The sequence below is a fragment of the Microcebus murinus genome, chromosome 2, assembly GCF_040939455.1.
Source record: "Microcebus murinus isolate Inina chromosome 2, M.murinus_Inina_mat1.0, whole genome shotgun sequence".
Taxonomy (NCBI): Eukaryota; Metazoa; Chordata; class Mammalia; order Primates; family Cheirogaleidae; genus Microcebus; species Microcebus murinus.
Window position 1 is genome coordinate 98,747,670 of NC_134105.1, and position 17,484 is coordinate 98,765,153.

Sequence of the window (17,484 nt, forward strand, 5' to 3'; positions counted from 1 at the left end):
TATAGTAGAGACGGGGTCTCACTCTTGCTGGTTTCGAACTCCTGACCTCGAGCAATCCACCCGCCTTGGCCTCCCGGAGTGCTAGGATTACAGGCGTGAGCCACCGCACCCAGCCGATATCTGGGATTTCTGTTGAGACAGTCTCACTCTGTGGCCCTGGGTGGAGTGCAGTGATGTCATTGTAGCTCACTGCAAGCTCCAACTCTGGGCTCTAAGCAATCCTTCTGCCTCACCCTGTCAGGTAGCTGGGACTACTGGTGTGTGCCACAACATCTGGCTGGATTTTGTTATTTTATTTATTTATTCTTTTTCTTTTTGATAGAGATGTCTCACTCTTGCTCAGGCTGGTCTCAAACTCCTGAGCTCAAGCAATCCTCTCACCTTGGCCTCCCAGAGTGTTAGGATTACGGGCAAAAGTGAGCCCCCATGCCCGGCCTGGTATTTGTTTCCAGATCATCCAGGGCTAGGGAGAAGTGGTTGCGGGTAATGATAAAACAAGATTGAAACATGAAATTAATCATTGTTGAGACTGGGTGATGTACACACAGGGCTTCATTATACTAGTCTCTTTCTTTTTGTAATTGTTTGAAAATTTTATAATAAAAATTTAAATCCAAAGTCATCTGTGGTCCTTTTGATATGTATCTGTACACTTTTATTTAATATTTATGTTTATATATAAAATATTTAAATATAATGTGTATTCTTATATAATATGTTATATATATTATACATACATATTTGTGCACACATATATATTCTTCACATAGTCAATTGGTATTGGAGAAATTTGACCATCATCCTCATCAAAGCCCATTGACCAAACACCTCCAGAAACGAACCTGTAGTTTAAAAAGTTGGGTTTGTTTGGCTTGCTATAGCAAGGAAGAGAAAGCCCCTAAAGGAATTATGGAACCATTTCACTAAGGGAAAGTTAGGAGGAGCCTCTTACATCCTTTGGGCTTTTGTTGGATATTTGTGAACTAGAGTTTAGAGTAGTGAGAGCCAATTTTGGATTAAATATTGTTGAGAAGTTTCAGTGATTGGATATCTAAATAATTTTTATATAGAGGCCGGGCGCCGTGGCTCACACCTGTAATCCTAGCACTCTGGGAGGGCGAGGCGGGTGGATTGCTTGAGGTCAGGAGTTCGAAACCAGCCTGAGCAAGAGCGAGACCCCCGTCTCTACTATAAATAGAAAGAAATTAATTGGCCAACTAATATATATAGAAAAAATTAGCCGGGCATGGTGGCACATGCCCGTAGTCCCAGGTACTCGGGAGGCTGAGGCAGTAGGATTGCTTGAGCCCAGGAGTTTGAGGTTGCTGTGAGCTAGGCTGACGCCACGGAACTCACTCGAGCCTGGGCAACAAAGTGAGATTCTGTCTCAAAAAATAAAAATAAAAATAAAAATAGAAAGAAATTAATTGGCCAACTAAAAATATATAGAAACAATTAGCCAGACATGGCGCATGCCTGTTGCTGTGAGCTAGGCTGACGCCACAGCACTCTAGCCTTGGCAACAGAGTGAGACTCTCTCAAAAAAGAAAAAAAAGCTGCAATTACTCATGTTAGAAGAGGGGATGTTTGGCCATTTTGTGTTTGGTTTTATCTCTATTTTGTTCAAAACATAGTGGTGGTGTGGCTTTGATAAGCTGAGAGATAATAATTGCCAACCTAGACTTCTATTCTCAGCTAAAATATTATTCCAGAATTAAAAATAAGTAAAATAGGCTGGGCACGGTGGCTCCCACCTGTAATCCTAGCATTTTGGCAGGCAGAGGTGGGAGGGTTGCTTGAGACCAGGAGTTTGAGTTACAGTGAGCTATGATGAGTAAAACACTTTCAAACAAGCTGGGCGTGGTGGCTCACGCCTGTAATCCTAGCACTCTGGGAGGCTGAGGCGGGCAGATTGCTCAAAGTCAGGAGTTTGAAACCAGCCTGAGCAAGAGACCCCGTCTCTACTATAAACACAAAGAAATTAATTGGCCAACTAATATATATAGAAAAAATTATGGCTCATGCCTGTAGTCCCAGCTACTTGGGAAGCTGAGGCAGGAGGATTGCTTGAGCCCAGGAGTTTGAGGTTGCTGTGAGCTAGGCTGACCCCACGGCTGGGAAACAAACCGAGACTCTGTCTCAAAAAAAAACCAAAAAAACACTTTCAAACAAACCAAAACCTGAAGGAATTTATTAATACCAACAATAGATCCTCATTAGAAGAACTTTTAAAGGACTTACTATGGAAAGAATGACTTTGAGCCCAGAAGGACAGATTGAGATGGGAAAAAGAATGATAAACAAAGAAATAAGTTCACGGCTAAAGCTAAACAATTACTGTATCTTAAAAATGACTACTTTTGGGGCTGGGCGCGGTGGCTCACGCCTGTAATCCTAGCTCTCTGGGAGGCCGAGGCGGGCGGATTGCTCGAGGTCAGGAGTTCAAAACCAGCCTGACCAAGAGTGAGACCCCGTCTCTACTATAAATAGAAAGAAATTAATTGGCCAACTAATATATATACAAAAAATTAGCTGGGCATGGTGGCGAATGCCCGTAGTCCCAGCTACTTGGGAGGCTGAGGCAGGAGGATTGCTTGAGCCAGGAGTTTGAGGTTGCTGTGAGCTAGGCTGACGCCACGGCACTCACTCTAGCCTGGGCAACAAAGCGAGACTCTGTCTCAAAAAAAAAAAAAAAAAAAAAAAATGACTACTGTTGGAAGTAAACATTACAACAATAATACATAAGATAGAATGGGAATTATTACTAAAGGTGTCCAAGACTCTCATAGTGTTTGAAGGAACATATCAAAATTGATTGAATCTATGCTTTAATTATTATGTAAGTATGCATCGTAAACATTGCCACCAAAATAACAGGGGGAAAAAGGTATTATTTCTGGACCAAAAGAGGAAGAAAAGGAATTAAAATAATAAAACAAGACAAAAAAATTTAATCCAAAAAAAGAGAAAGGAGGAGAAAAAGAAATGAAAAAGTGTAAATAAAGAACAAAATATTATAATCTCAATTTTAAACATAGGTCATTCTCACTGCTCTGTACAGAATGGTTTTGGAGAGGAGGAAGAATGGAAGCAGATTAAGCCATTTAGGACTCTGACTGCAGCCATGGAAATGATGAGAAGTGGTCTGTCTTATGATATATTTTGCAGGTAAAGTCTATAGGACTTGCTGATGCTTAGACATTGTTTTTGAGACTAATTTTTACTACTTTTATCAATGTTTATCTTATTTTATTTTCTGAGATAGAGTCTCATTCTGTCACCCTGGGTAGAGTGCTGTGGTGTCATCATAGCACTGCAACCTCAAACTTCTGGGCTCCAGTGATCCTCCCCAGTAGCTAAGACTACAGGCCCATGCCATGACGACTGGCTAATTTTTCTATGTTTAGTGACAACTGGGTAATTTTTCTGTTTAGTAGAGATGGGTCTCACTTTTGCTCTGGTTGGTCTTGAACTCCTGAACTCCTGACCTCAGCCTCCCAGAGTGCTAGGATTACAGGTGTGAGCCATGACACCTGTCTGGCCCAATGTCTATTTTTTCAAGTAGATGAAATAATTTCTTTTGTGTTTCTCTTCCTTATAAGGCTTAAACTAGTCTGTTTTCTATAAGTTCATGATTCTTTTTTTTTTTTTTTTGAGACAGAGTCTTGCTTTATTTATTTTATTTTATTTTTTTGAGACAGAGTCTCGCTTTGTTGCCCAGGCTAGAGTGAGTGCCGTGGCGTCAGCCTAGCTCACAGCAACCTCAAACTCCTGGGCTCAAGCGATCCTCCTGCCTCAGCCTCCCGAGTAGCTGGGACTACAGGCACGAGCCACCATGCCTGGCTGATTTTATATATATATATATTAGTTGGCCAATTAATTTCTTTCTATTTTTATAGTAGAGACAGGGTCTCACTCAGGTTGGTTTTGAACTCCTGACTTTGAGCAATCCGCCCGCCTCGGCCTCCCAGAGTGCTAGGATTACAAGCGTGAGCCACCATGCCAGGCCCAGAGTCTTGCTTTATTGTCCAGGCTAGAGTGAGTGCCATGGTGTCAGCCTAGCTCACAGCAACCTCAAACTCCTGGGCTCAAGCAATCCTGCTGCCTCAGCCTCCCGAGTAGCTGGGACTACAGGCATGCGCCACCATGCCCGGCTAATTTTTTCTATATATATTAGTTGGCCAATTAATTTCTTTCTATTTATAGTAGAGACAGGTGTCTTGCTCTTGCTCAGGCTGGTTTCCAACTCCTGATCTCGAGCGATCCTCCTGCCTTGTCCTCCCAGAGTGCTAGGATTACAGGCGTGAGCCACCTCACCCAGCCAGTTCATGACTCTTAATAGAGAAAGGTTCCCTATAAACTGGCTCAAGTCTGAATATTAAAAAAGAAAAAGGTTCCCTACTCCTCTAGAGGATGATCGCTAACTCTTTGTTGGCACCACTTAGGTTGATTTGGAGCATGGATCAAATCCTTTAGATCTTTCCCATGCCATTTATAGACCTGTTCCCTTTACCCCTTTGAAGTTATTTATATTGCAGTTTTAAGTTACTGCATGCTCATTCAGTGTTCTGAGGCTGAAAAGAATTTGCAATTAGGAAAGGTAGTTTAATGGGCTGGATACCAGCTACTAATTTGTATACCATTTGTACTAGGATAAAATATCCTACCTATGACTGAAGGTATAGCCACCTTTAAAAGCATCGAGGGGCCCAGACAAGGTTAACTGATAAGAGAAACACAGCAAAAGGGTATGATGTTGGTTTTTACAGTCAGTAAGGGAGAAGTCTCAGAAATGGGTAGGGAGCATTGTCATGAGACACAATAAAATAGATCTAACTTGACAAGGGTAATCATATTAATAATCATAGAAAGTAGTTTGAATAACAGTATCATTGAACATTTGTTGGTGTCAGATGCCAAGCTGAGTGATCTACATGATGGTATTTCTAATCCTTTCAACAACTCTGAAAGGTAGATCTTATCTCATTTTATAGATGAGGAAGCTGAAGCTCAGAGAGACTATCTTGCCCAAAGCTGTAAATTTGGAAAGTGGCATAGCCCATTTCAAATCCAGACTTATCTGACATGGAAACCAATACTCTGCATTGTAACATTTTCTATAGGTTCACAAGTGGCTGAGTTTAGATGATGAGAAGGAAAACAGAAAACATGCAGATTCCAATAAGTGTGTGAGAATAAGTATGTGAGAGATAGTAGAACAGATTAGATAATCTCCAGATCTTTGTTTTGTTTTTTTTTGAAACAGAGTCTCAGTTTGTTGCCCAGGCTAGAGTGAGTTCTGTGGCATCAGCCTAGCTCACAGCAACCTCAAACTCCTGGGCTCAAGCAATCCTACTGCCTCAGCCTCCCAAATAGCTGAGACTACAGGCATGTGCCACCATGGCTGGCTAATTTTTTCTATATATATTAGTTGGCCAATTAATTTCTTTCTATTTATAGTAGAGACGGGTCTCACTCTTGCTCAGGCTGCTTTCCAACTCCTGACCTCAAGCAATCCGCCCGCCTTGGCCTCCCAGAGTGCTAGGATTACAGGCGTGAGCCACTGCACCTGGACTGCCGTGCCTTGTATTTTTTTGTCCCTAGACATTTATTGCTAATCAGACAAAGATCCTGCTATAACAAGGATAATTTCTGCCATTCTCAACAAATGTTCGATTTCATCTCCCTCCCCTGTTCCATCTTAGATGTGGACTATATTAATTAATCAAAATTAACTTGAATCTTTTTATTTTTATATTTATTTATATTATTTATTTATTTTTATTTGTAATTTTTTATAAAATTTTAATTCTTCTTCCCAGACGAGGTTCTGGGGCCCCAAGATAGGGGAGCCCCAGAAGTCACCCTTATTTTTTATTTTTTTTGAGACAGAGTCTCGCTCTGTTGCCTGGGCTACAGTGCCGTGGCATCAGCCTAGCTCACAGCAACCTCAAGCTCCTAGGCTCAAGCGATCCTCCTGCCTCAGCCTTCCGAGTAGCTGGGACTGCAGGCATGTGCCACCATGCCCAGCTAATTTTTTCTATATATTTTTAGTTGTCCAGCAATTTCTTTCTATTTTTAGTAGAGACGGGGGGTCTCACTCTTGCTTACGCTGGTTTCGAACTCCTGACCTTGAGTGATCCTCCCGCCTCGGCCTCCCAGAGTGCTAGGATTACAGGCGTGAGGCACTAAGCCTGGCCTTAACTTGAATCTTGATGCCAAGCCAGGAATATTCTCAACTAGTTGTCTTAGTTCAATTCTGCAAATGGTTTTTTAATTTTTTTTTTTTTTTTTGAGATAGAGTTTCACTCTGTTTCTTAGGCTAGAGTGCTGTGGCATCAGCCTAGGCTCACAGTAACCTGAGACTCCTGAGCTCAAGCGATCCTTATGCTTCAGCCTCCCAAGTAGCTGGGACTACAGATGTGAGCCACCACGCCTGGCTAATTTTTTTTGTTTCTATTTTTAGTTGCCTGGCTATTTTTTTTCTATTTATAGTAGAGATGGGTCTCTCTCTTGCTCAAGCTGGTCTTGAACTGCCGAGCTCAAAGCAATCTACCCGCCTTGGCCTCCCAGAGTGCTAGGAATCAGGCGTGAGCCACCATGCCCAGCCTGCAAATGTTGACCATAGAATTTTCTAGAAATATGTGACAGAATTAAGGCCTTCTAGGATATTGCAGTCTTGCCATCAAGACAAAATATATAGAAATAAAAAGTAACTACTGGATGCAGGACAAATGTAATATAGTGCTTCATGGAAAAATGCACAATCCAGTGCCTAAAGCAGTGGCTGTTAGCCTTGGCTGCATGTTAGAATTATTTGGAGAACTTAAAAAAATCCTGCCCGGTGCAGTGGCATACACATTTAATGCCAGCACTCTGGAAGGCTGAAATGGGAGGATTGCTTGAGCCCAGGAGTTAAAGATCAGCCTGAGCAAGAATGAGAGATTCTACCAAAAATAGAAAAATTAGCTGGCACAGTGGTGTGCGCTTATACTCCCAACTACTCAGGAGGCTGAGGCAGGAGGATCATTTGAGCCCAGGAGTTTGGGGCTGTAGTGAGCTATGATTTTACCACTGTGCTCTAGCCTCGGTGACAAAATGAGGCCCTGTCTCAGTATGATGCTCCGGTGATTCATTCAGGTTGTTAGGTGTATCAGTAGTTTTTCCTTTTTATTACTGAATAGTATTTCATTCTATAGATGTACCACAGTTTGTTTAACCATTCACCTTTTGAAGGACATCTGCTTGTTTTCAGTTTTTGGCTATTATTAATAAATATGCTGTAAACATTTGTGTACATGTTTTTGTGTGTACACAAAATATGTTCTTATTTCTCTGGGTTAAATGATCAGGAGTGCAGATGCTGAGTCACATAGCAATTGCATATTTAGTTTTTAAACATAACTGCCAAACTGTTTTCCAGAGTTGCTGCACTATTTCACATTCCCACAGGCAGTTTCACTCTATTCTCATCAGCATTTGATGTCATTGTTTTTTTTTGTTTTTTGTTTTTTTTTTGAGACAGAGTCTCACTTTGTTGTCCAGGCTAGAGTGAGTGCCGTGGCGTCAGCCTAGCTCACAGCAACCTCAAACTCCTGGGCTCAAGCGATCCTCCTGCCTCAGCCTCCCGAGTAGCTGGGACTACAGGCATGCGCCACCATGCCCGGCTAATTTTTTTTTTTTATATATATATCAGTTGGCCAATTAATTTCTTTTCTATTTATAGTAGAGACGGGGTCTCGCTCTTGCTCAGGCTGGTTTTTGAACTCCTGACCTTGAGCAATCCGCCCGACTCGGCCTCCCAAGATGTCATTGTTTTTTATTTAAGCCATTCTCATAGATGTGTAGTGATATCTAATTGTGGTTTACATTCATATTTACCTAATGGCTAATGATGTTCAACATCTTTTCATGTGGTTATTTGCCATCTGTATATCCTCTTTGGTGAAATGTCCCTTCATGATTTTTTACCATTTTCTCATTGGGTTCTTTTTTTTGAGAGTTCTTTATACATCATAGATAATAGTCCTTTGTTGGGTATGTGGTTTGCAAATATTTTTTTTCAATCAGTATCTTTTCTTTTTCTTTTTCTTTTTTTTTTTTTTTTTGAGTCAGAATCTCAGTTTGTTGCCCAGGCTAGAGTGAGTGCCGTGGCGTCAGCCTAGCTCACAGCAACCTCAAACTCCTGGGCTCAAACAATCCTGCCGCCTCAGCCTCCCAAGTAGCTGGGACTACAGGCATGTGCCACCATGCCGGCTGATTTTTTCTATATATATTAGTTGGCCAATTAATTTCTTTCTATTTATAGTAGAAATGGGGTCTTGCTCTTGCTCTTGCTGGTTTCCAACTCCTGACCTCGAGCAATCTGCCTGCCTCGGCCTCCCAGAATGCTAGAATTACAGGCATGAGCCACCGCACCTGGCCAGTATCTTTTCTTTTCATCCTTGTAGCAGGATCTTTTGCAGAGCAAATGTGTTTAATTTTAATGAAGTCTAATTTATCATTTATCAGTTTTTCCTTTTATTGATTGTGCTCTTGGTGTCAAGTCTTTTTTTTTTTGGTGTCAAGTCTTTATATAGTCCTAGATCATGAAGATTTTCTCCTATTTTTTTTTTCTAAAAGTTTTACACTTCACATTTAAGTTGGTGATCCATTTTGAGTTAGTTTTTGTAGACGGTATTAAGGTCTATGTTTGCTTTGGCAGCACATATACTGAAATTAGTATGATACAGAGAAAATTAGCATAGCCCCTGTGTAAGGATGACATGCAAATTCGTGAAGTGTTCCATATTTTTTATTGTTTTTAAAAACGTATTAAGGTCTGAGACTTAGGTTGAGGTTTTGTTTTATTTTTATTATTATTATTTGCCTATGGATGTCTAATTTCATCAGCAATGAATGTTGAAAAAATTATCTTTCCTCCATTGAATTGCTTTTGCACCTTTGTAAAAACAAAAAAAGATGACTTGGGTATATTTATGTGAGTCTCTATTCTGCTTCTCATTACTGCTGGGTAGAGGTAGGAGTTCCAGTCCCTACTGGTGCTGCATTGATACCAACCTGGCCAGGAGAGGTAGAAGTACCTCATTACTGCTCCCCACATGACCTCCACTGACACTAGGGGATGAGGGTAGCCTCACTACCCTCATCCTCACTACCCTGACTTTCGGTGAAAGCCCCTAATCTCTATTAAGTTTTCTCTGATACCACCCCAGCAGGAAAGGGGAGGGATGCCTCTTTACAGGCCTGCTGAGAGTAGAAGTCCAGGTACTCCATTCATTCAGTCTCTTCTAGAATGGATGAGAGTGAGCCACAGTTTGTTTCTGTGGTGTTTGGCTGGAATAGAGCAGTTATTGTCTAAAAATTTTCTGTTTTGTTAGGCTGCCTCATTCCTGATCCTTTGGCTAAGAGAGAACAGGCTTTTGTTAGGGATTTTTTTGGCTGCTCCTATTGGCATTTCTAGGTTGCTGGCTCCTTCAGCTCCAAGTCTGAGGTATATAAGGGAAAAAGAAAGACCAGCGGGCGGGGCATGGTGGCTCACGCCTGTAATAGCTCTCTGGGAGGCCGAAGTGGGCAGATCGTATGAGCTCAGGAGTTCGAACCCTACCTGAGCAAGAGCGAAACCCCGTCTCTACTATAAATAGAAATAAATTAATTGGCCAACTAATATATATAGAAAAAATTAGCCGGGCATGGTGGCACATGCCTGTAGTCCCAGCTACTCAGGAGGCTGAGGCAGCAGGATTGCTTGAGCCCAGGAGTTTGAGGTTGCTGTGAGCTAGGCTGACACCACAGCACTCTAGCCCCGGCAACAGAGTGAGACTGTGTCTCAAAAAAAAAAAAAATTCTATTTGGATTCAAGGGCACAGAGTTAATCACATGGTGGTCATCTGACCAAAAAAAAGACCTGAGAGGAGGCTTTTGATTATTTTATTTTTGTTTTTCTCAACTTTTTGTTTCTAAAAATTTCAAACCTACAGAAAAGCTGAAAATGCCGAAAAGCTGATTCATTGTCAACATTTTGCCACGTTTGCTTTTTTTCCTCTCACATAAAGTTAATTTGCAATACATTGATGGGGATCGTTTTAAAAGTTCCTTCAGTCCATGCACGCAATCTTTCTTTCTCCTCATTCCTTCTCTTTCTTCCTCATATTTAACAATTTTAAAGCTACAAGATTCACTTCTCTTAGTCTCCCACTACCAACTGAAGCTCAAATCCTGCTGGACACCAAGCACCCGTAGACTGAGTGTCATTTGTCTGTAATACTCATTTTAGCCTACAAAGTTCGGTGTAAATTCACACGACATGAAAAACTACAATAGGCGCAGGATCTCCCAGCGTTAGTCACATGACGTCCTTTATATTTCTTAAGGAAAAAGTTCCTGGTTGTTTTTGGCAAAGACCCAGGTGGGGACCTTATTTTTCTACTGGTCACAGTTCAGGAAAGCACTGCAACTACAAGAGGGTGAGAGCTTCCTCTCTGTTTTTCGCTTTTCTCTCTCGACCTTCATCTCTGGTCTTGGGAACTGTGATCATGTATACACAATCCTCCCTCGGCTCTGAGAGCCGAGCTTGGGAATTCTTTCACAATGTTTTTTACTCTAAGATAAAAATAGTGAGTAGTCTGACGTAGCCCAGCATTCGAGGATCGCAAAACCTAGATAATGAAAATGTAAGAACATGAAAAATTGGAAGTACAAGCGGAAACACACATTTAGTGAGCATGATATAAACTTAAGAAAGTGCTAGTAACAACCTCCCTGGTGGTCTAGTGGTTAGGATTCGGCGCTCTCACCGCCGCGGCCCGGGTTCGATTCCCGGTCAGGGAAAGAATTTTTTACTTTTCACCCCTGTACAGGCATGCAAACTTGTGTATATATATTTAAACAAGCTCTTCCTTTTGCTCAAATGGTAGCAATCTATACACGCTTTCTGCGCTTTGACTTTTTCATTTAACAATATATTTTAGGGTGACTTCTGGGGCCTCCCTGTCTTGGGGCCCCAGAACCTCGTCCACGAAAAAAAAAAAAAAAAAATATATATATATATACATATATTAGAAGTAGTTACAGATTAGACATGAAGAGCCTCCTTATTCTTTCTTATGACACATCATTCCACTGTGTGGATATTTCATAATTAGTTTAGTCAGTTTCCTATTGATGAACACTTAGGTTATTTCTCACCCTTTGCTATTACAAAAAATTCTGCCACAAATGGTCTTGTACATATTTCATTTTGCATGTATGTGAATAAATACCAGGAATTGGAATGCTGGTTCAAAAGGTATGTATTTTTGTGGTTAGATATTCCACTTTGCCTTCCATAGAGTTCATACCAATTTACACTCTCAGCAGCAATGTATAATGTAAATATAATTTTTTAAAACCTCATTTTTTTATCAAAATGGATTTAATCAATCATATTTCTGGACTTTTCCCCTTAAATTATAGTTTTAGAAATAACACTTTGATGAACATCTGTGTAGCAGTATCTTTGGGTATATCTCTGGATATTTCCTTAGGGTAAATTTCTAGAAGTGGAATTATTATCTTATACCACATATTAAGCGTATTAAAGAATTAAATCCAAGAACTGAAACTGTTAATAAGATCGAAGAAAATATTAGTGAATAATTCTCTTAATTTTGGGCTAGAGAGGACTTTTTCAAGATAAAAACAAAGAAATCATAAAGGATAAAACTGATAGATTAGACTACATAAAACCAAAAAATTTCTGCCCCCCACCCAATCTCATAAATAGTATTAAAAGATAAATGATAAATTGGTATAAATCAGTAGGGAAAAATATAAATACCCAATAGAAAAACAGACAAAGCAACATGACTCAGTCTCAAATCTAATACAAATAATTGGTAAGCTTATGAAAAATGATCAACCTTCGTAGTAATAAATAAATGCAAATTAAAATGACTCCATATTTTTATCCTCCACTTTTGTAAAAATGAAAAGAATGATGCTATCCATTTACTGATGTAATTTGGTAATACTCATTAAATAGTGAAAATTGATAACTTTCCACACAGCAGTTTGGCAATATGTATTCAAAGCTTAAAGATGTGTATATCTTTTCAAAGCAACTTTACCCGTTATGCATTTATCCTAAGGAAACACTCTCAAATGGGTAACGATGTGTTGTACAGAGATAACTCCCACAGCAGAATCTTAACTGGTTCACTGGATTTCAAAGGCTCATTTCAAATGACAATAGAAGGAACTAGAATTGACTTTCTTTAAATTTGTGAAACTAGAAACTACCACAGAATTTTTAATCGGAGAAATCCTAGAGAGCTTCTTTCTCTTTCTCCTTTGGCTTTGTGGTCTAAATTCCCCTTAATGAAATGCAAAATAAATTACAGGACCAAGACTTGACGATGAATCCTCATAAGAAAATCAACTAAAAGTCGTTTCTGATTGCGTTGGTGGTATAGTGGTGAGCATAGCTGCCTTCCAAGCAGTTGACCCGGGTTCGATTCCCGGCCAACGCAATAGAGGGCGTTTTTTGTTTTTTCCTACCAACTTTGAAACTGAGAAGCCCAGCAAAGCGGAGAGCAAAGAAAATGGCTGTTGACCACAGTTAAGTCATCAGACTTTGCCTCCATGCAGCCTTTCCTTCCGCAGAGCAAGCCTCTGGGTATTTTCCTAGCTGCTCGGCGAGCCGTCTGTCTGCTGGGTTCGGCTGCTGGCGACCCACGAGTTTACGGTTATCCTTTGGGAGTCTTTAGGGGAAGTGTCTGCAATAGAGGCTGGTTGGATTTGTCTGAATCTGCCAGAGTGCCTGATTTACCGAGGATTCAGGACAAGGAAATCAGCACAGGCGCCTGCAGTTCCAAAGAGAGAGCGCACAGCGTTACTTGGAATGATGAAAACAGCAAGAAAGAAGGGGCCTTCACCCCCTTCCTCATCTCACCAACTCGCTTCTCTTCCGGTTCCACCATTCTGGGGACAGAAACTTCAATTCCAGGGCACGGGCTGGAGATGTAATTAGGAAAATCCAACGGGGCTGCCTCTGTGACCCTTGCGCGAGACGACTAGATTGTTTGGGTGGGAGGCGAGGTGGAGAGTGGGGGGCGGGGATGGAAGAGCAGGGGCGACAGGGAACCTGATCCGGGCTGCCGCCGCGGCTTTCTGTTTTCTAGTCAGGACCTGGGCATGCCGCCGCCCAGCGGAGGGGGCGACGCCGGCATCGGGGAATTTAGTTTCAGAACCAGATTCGGCTGCCGTAGCTTCAAGGTTGCGGAATGGAAACGTTTGGGATTCTGTCTAATGCCGACTCTACGAACTTGGCAAATAAAACAACGGCACAAAGCAGGCATTCCTCTTTCAAAAGGCATTAAACCCAACACCAAACGCGTTGTCTTCCAAGTGGCGCGCCGTGATCGTATAGTGGTTAGTACTCTGCGTTGTGGCCGCAGCAACCTCGGTTCGAATCCGAGTCACGGCATGTGACCGTAACCCATCTTGGTAGCTTACTTTTCGACCTTTTAAGAGTGACACAATTCTGTGAGTGAGTAATTCTGCCTTTGCTCAAGTCAGCGGCGCAGAGGCGCAGTCAAGGAAGGGGGTGGATACATAGTTCCAGTCCGCTCACTCCGCGGCTCGCTCACCGCAGCTAACCTAACCAGGCCAGGCCAGGCAGAGACGCTTCAGGGAAGTACGGAGATCCACGGAGCTGGGGCAAGGCTGGAGAGGAGAGAACCCTTCGCAGGTTGACTCCGGCACTGAAAGCTTCGGAGAGTGTGGAGTGAAAGCTCCGGCGATCGCGTACACCTGAGGTTTTGAATCCATCCAAGTTTAGATCTCGGTGGTAATTTTACACGTAATGACCGTGATATTTTACTTAGGCAACAGAAAATTTTAGTATTTAAAAGCAAACTTGTGCTCCAAATGAATAGTGAATAGGACCTATCTTTCCCCACCCCACCCCCCTGGTTGTCGTAGTTTAGGGGAGAAAAGGGTTTCGGACCGAAAAGGAGGCAGGAACTGCAGCCCCAAGGTCCGGGGAGCACGAGTCCCGGCGCCGCTCCTGCTCCCTGAAGGCGGCTGTTTGCTCCTCTAATCCACGTGTGCTCGCGCTCGTCTCCACACACCCACCTCCCGCAGTTGGTAAGGAGGTTCCCTCGCTAGAAGGAATCTGCGAAAACACTGAGGTTTCAGGCGGAACCCGTGATTCCCGAGTCCTCCTGCGAGCCCGCCTGGCCCAACGCAGCCCCCAACACTCTTTCTAAGCCTCGGGTTCCTCAGTGGTAAAAAGCTGTTACTGCATCCACTAATTTCTGGACTCCGAAACTTCTTTCGCGCTAAACTACATCATTCGCCCTGGCAAAGGAAAATGGGCCTCAGTGGGTAAGCTCTAACCACCGGCGCCCGGCTAGCTCAGTCGGTAGAGCATGAGACTCTTAATCTCAGGGTCGTGGGTTCGAGCCCCACGTTGGGCGCAGCGGTTGCCTTCTTTTTCTCTTTACTTTCGGTCTTATTTTCCCTTTTAATCTTTTGGGCCAGCTACTAACAGAATCAACTTCTAAATCGCCGCTGCGGTCACTGTTCTTTTAAACTTTAGTAAATTATTCCAGAAATCGCTTCTTTTCGCTCTAAGTTCATCAAAACAGAGGAACCTGACCGGGGATTCCGGCGTCTGAGAAGACCGGGTGTTTTTAATCCACCGCCGACTCCTTCCTCGGCAAAGGTGAGACGAGCTGAGCAGCTCCGAGGATTGAGCCCAGAACCGCCGGGCTCCCCTTGTCCCACCCGGACTCTGCTCCAAGGGGAAGACGCCTCAGGGCGCGACCACATGGAAACACTCCTCTGCTCGTCGGTGGGAAATTTTGGATGAGGTTTTTGGTTTTTCCTTCCTGTGCACAATGCTTCCGCCACTGATGAGGTTTTAAAGGGCCTTCTTCGCTAGTTAAAATGTCCTCTGCTGGGAGCTAAGGAGCATCTGTCTGTGCTTTTTAGGTTTTGAAACCTTCGTCAGCCGTAAAGGGCTGTACAGCGCAACTCGTTTGGGAAGGTCCCGAAAGGAAAAGAGGAGAGAGCCCTAGAAAAGGACTTGGGGCGGGGCGGAGGAGAGCAGCGACGACCAGGGACGGAGGAACGAAGGTACAGGAACAGCAGAGCAGGCGAGTAGGGAGTTCACAGCCACAGTCTTATTTGATGGATATTTACTGCCTCTCCAGAAGGCTGCGCCCGAGTGCTTTGAGGTAGTTGTTGATTCACTGGAGAACTTTGCTTTACCCCCAAAGCCTGAAGTTGTTTGCCTCGCATTTGTTTTTGCTAAATTACCTTTAATTGTTGGCATGAGTCGGGTGGGTTAAGTTGGTTTGCAAGGTGAGCCAAGCACGGCACCGCTCGACGGATTTCTCTACAACAACGCGGACATTCCTTTTAATTAATTCCTCATGCAGATCGTCCACTATCTCTCCCTAGGGAACATTTACCAGTACTTTCTTTACTTTCTTTTTTCAAGTTTGTGAATATGCCTTAGTTTTACACACACACACACAGCCACCCACCCACCCCAGCCATCTCCAAAATTAACACATGCTAGGCCAATTACTCTCAAAGTGTGGTGCCAAGACAGGGATCTTCATTATCACCTGGAAACTTGGGAGAAAGGCAAATTCCCAAGCCCCACCTTAGACCTACTGAATCAGAAACACTGAGGACTGGGCCCAACAATCCATGACTTAGCAAGCTCCCTAGGTGATTTTGGATGAATGCTCAAGTTCAGAAATCACTGCATTAGGGCAATTTCCTTCCTTATTAACCAATATATACTATGTTCTTGGATAGGAGAGTCAACATCATAAAGATAGCACTTCTCTAAGCCGAGGCGGGTGGATTGCTCGAGGTCAGGAGTTCGAAACCAGTCTGAGCAAGAGCAAGACCCCCGTCTCTATTATAAATAGAAAGAAATTAATTGGCCAACTAATACATATAGAAAAAATTAGCCGGGCATAGTGGCGCATGCCTGTAGTCCCAGCTACTCGGGAGGCTGAGGCAGTAGGATTGCTTGAGCCCAGGAGTTTGAGGTTGCTGTGAGCTAGGCTGACGCCATGGCACTCACTCTAGCCTGGCAACAAAGAGAGACTGTGTCTCAAAAAAATAAATAAATAAAAATAAATAAAATATCAAAGACTTCTTTTCTTTTTTATCCCAGCTGGGCCATGTGATTCTAATATTCAAATAGAAAATAGCAAGGAATAATATCTGAGTCATCCTTTTGAGGAAAAAAAAGAATAAGGAAGGATTAGCCTTATGAAGTATTAAGATGGCATAAATTATAATAATTTAAACAGTGTGATATCATGTATGAATAGACATGATAGAATAGAGTCCAGAAATAGACCAAAATACTTAAAAGAATTGTAATATTAATATATTAGAAAAAGGGACTCAAATCAATAATTTTAAGGAACAGTTTTGTTTTGAAACTGAGTCTCGCTTTCTTGCCCAGGCTGGAGTGAGTGCTGTGGCGTCAGCCTAGCTCACAGCAACCTCAAACTCCTGGGCTCAAGCAATCCTTCTGCCTCAGCCTCCCGAGTAGCTGGGACTACAGGCATGTGCCACCATGCCTGGCTAATTTTTTCTATACATATATTAGTTGGCCAATTAATTTCATTCTATTTATAGTAGAGACGGGGGTCTCGCTCTTGCTCCTGACCTTGAGCAATCCGCCCGCCTTGGCCTCCCAGAGTGCTAGGATTACAGGCGTGAGCCACCGCACCCGGCCTACCATGCCATTCTCAACATCTCCATTCTTAGAACACACATCATACATAAAAGGCTCGTTTCCCTGATATTTATAGAACTACAAACCAATAAGAAACAAACCAGGCCGGGCGCGGTGGCTCAAGCCTGTAATCCTAGCACTCTGGGAGGCCGAGGCGGGCGGATTGCTCGAGGTCAGGAGTTCGAAACCAGCCTGAGCAAGAGCAAGACCCCGTCTCTACTATAAATAGAAAGAAATTAATTGGCCAACTAATATATATATATATAAAATTAGCCGGGCATGGTGGCGCATGCCTGTAGTCCCAGCTACTTGGGAGGCTGAGGCAGCAGGATTGCTTGAGCCCAGGAGTTTGAGGTTGCTGTGAGCTAGGCTGACGCCATGGCACTCACTCTAGCCTGTGCAACAAAGTGAGACTCTGTCTCAAAAAAAAAAAAAAAAAGAAACAAACCAATAGCCCAATAAAAATGGCAAGCATATAAAGAAAATAAATTATGGCCAGGCGCAGGATCCTAGCCCTCTGGGAGGCCGACGCGGGAGGGTCTCTTGAGCTGAGGAGTTTGAGACCACTCTGAGCAAGAGTGAAACCTATCTCTACTAAAAATAGAAAAAGAAAATTAGCCGGCATCTTGGTGCACGCCTGTAGTCCCAGTTACTCTGGAGGCTGAGGCAGGAGGATTGCTTAAACCCAGAGTTTGAGGTTGCTGTGAGCTAGGCTGACCCCACGGCACTCT

The 17,484-nt window shown here is 42.9% G+C and overlaps 5 non-coding genes across 5 annotated transcripts; all 5 read left to right on the plus strand.

Annotated features, from left to right (window-relative positions):
- Window positions 1-8,692: 8,692 nt before the first annotated feature.
- On the plus strand, window positions 8,693-8,795 carry LOC142869724 (U6 spliceosomal RNA). Its single transcript, XR_012918297.1, has one exon. It is a non-coding gene; the product is annotated as a U6 spliceosomal RNA (small nuclear RNA).
- A 1,963-nt stretch (window positions 8,796-10,758) lies between these two features.
- TRNAE-CUC (transfer RNA glutamic acid (anticodon CUC)) lies at window positions 10,759-10,830 on the plus strand. The gene has a single exon. It is a non-coding gene; the product is annotated as a tRNA-Glu (tRNA).
- A 1,607-nt stretch (window positions 10,831-12,437) lies between these two features.
- On the plus strand, window positions 12,438-12,509 carry TRNAG-UCC (transfer RNA glycine (anticodon UCC)). Its single transcript has one exon. It is a non-coding gene; the product is annotated as a tRNA-Gly (tRNA).
- An 884-nt stretch (window positions 12,510-13,393) lies between these two features.
- On the plus strand, window positions 13,394-13,465 carry TRNAH-GUG (transfer RNA histidin (anticodon GUG)). The gene has a single exon. It is a non-coding gene; the product is annotated as a tRNA-His (tRNA).
- Window positions 13,466-14,386: 921 nt separating this feature from the next.
- On the plus strand, window positions 14,387-14,459 carry TRNAK-CUU (transfer RNA lysine (anticodon CUU)). The gene has a single exon. It is a non-coding gene; the product is annotated as a tRNA-Lys (tRNA).
- The last annotated feature ends 3,025 nt before the right edge of the window (window positions 14,460-17,484 follow it).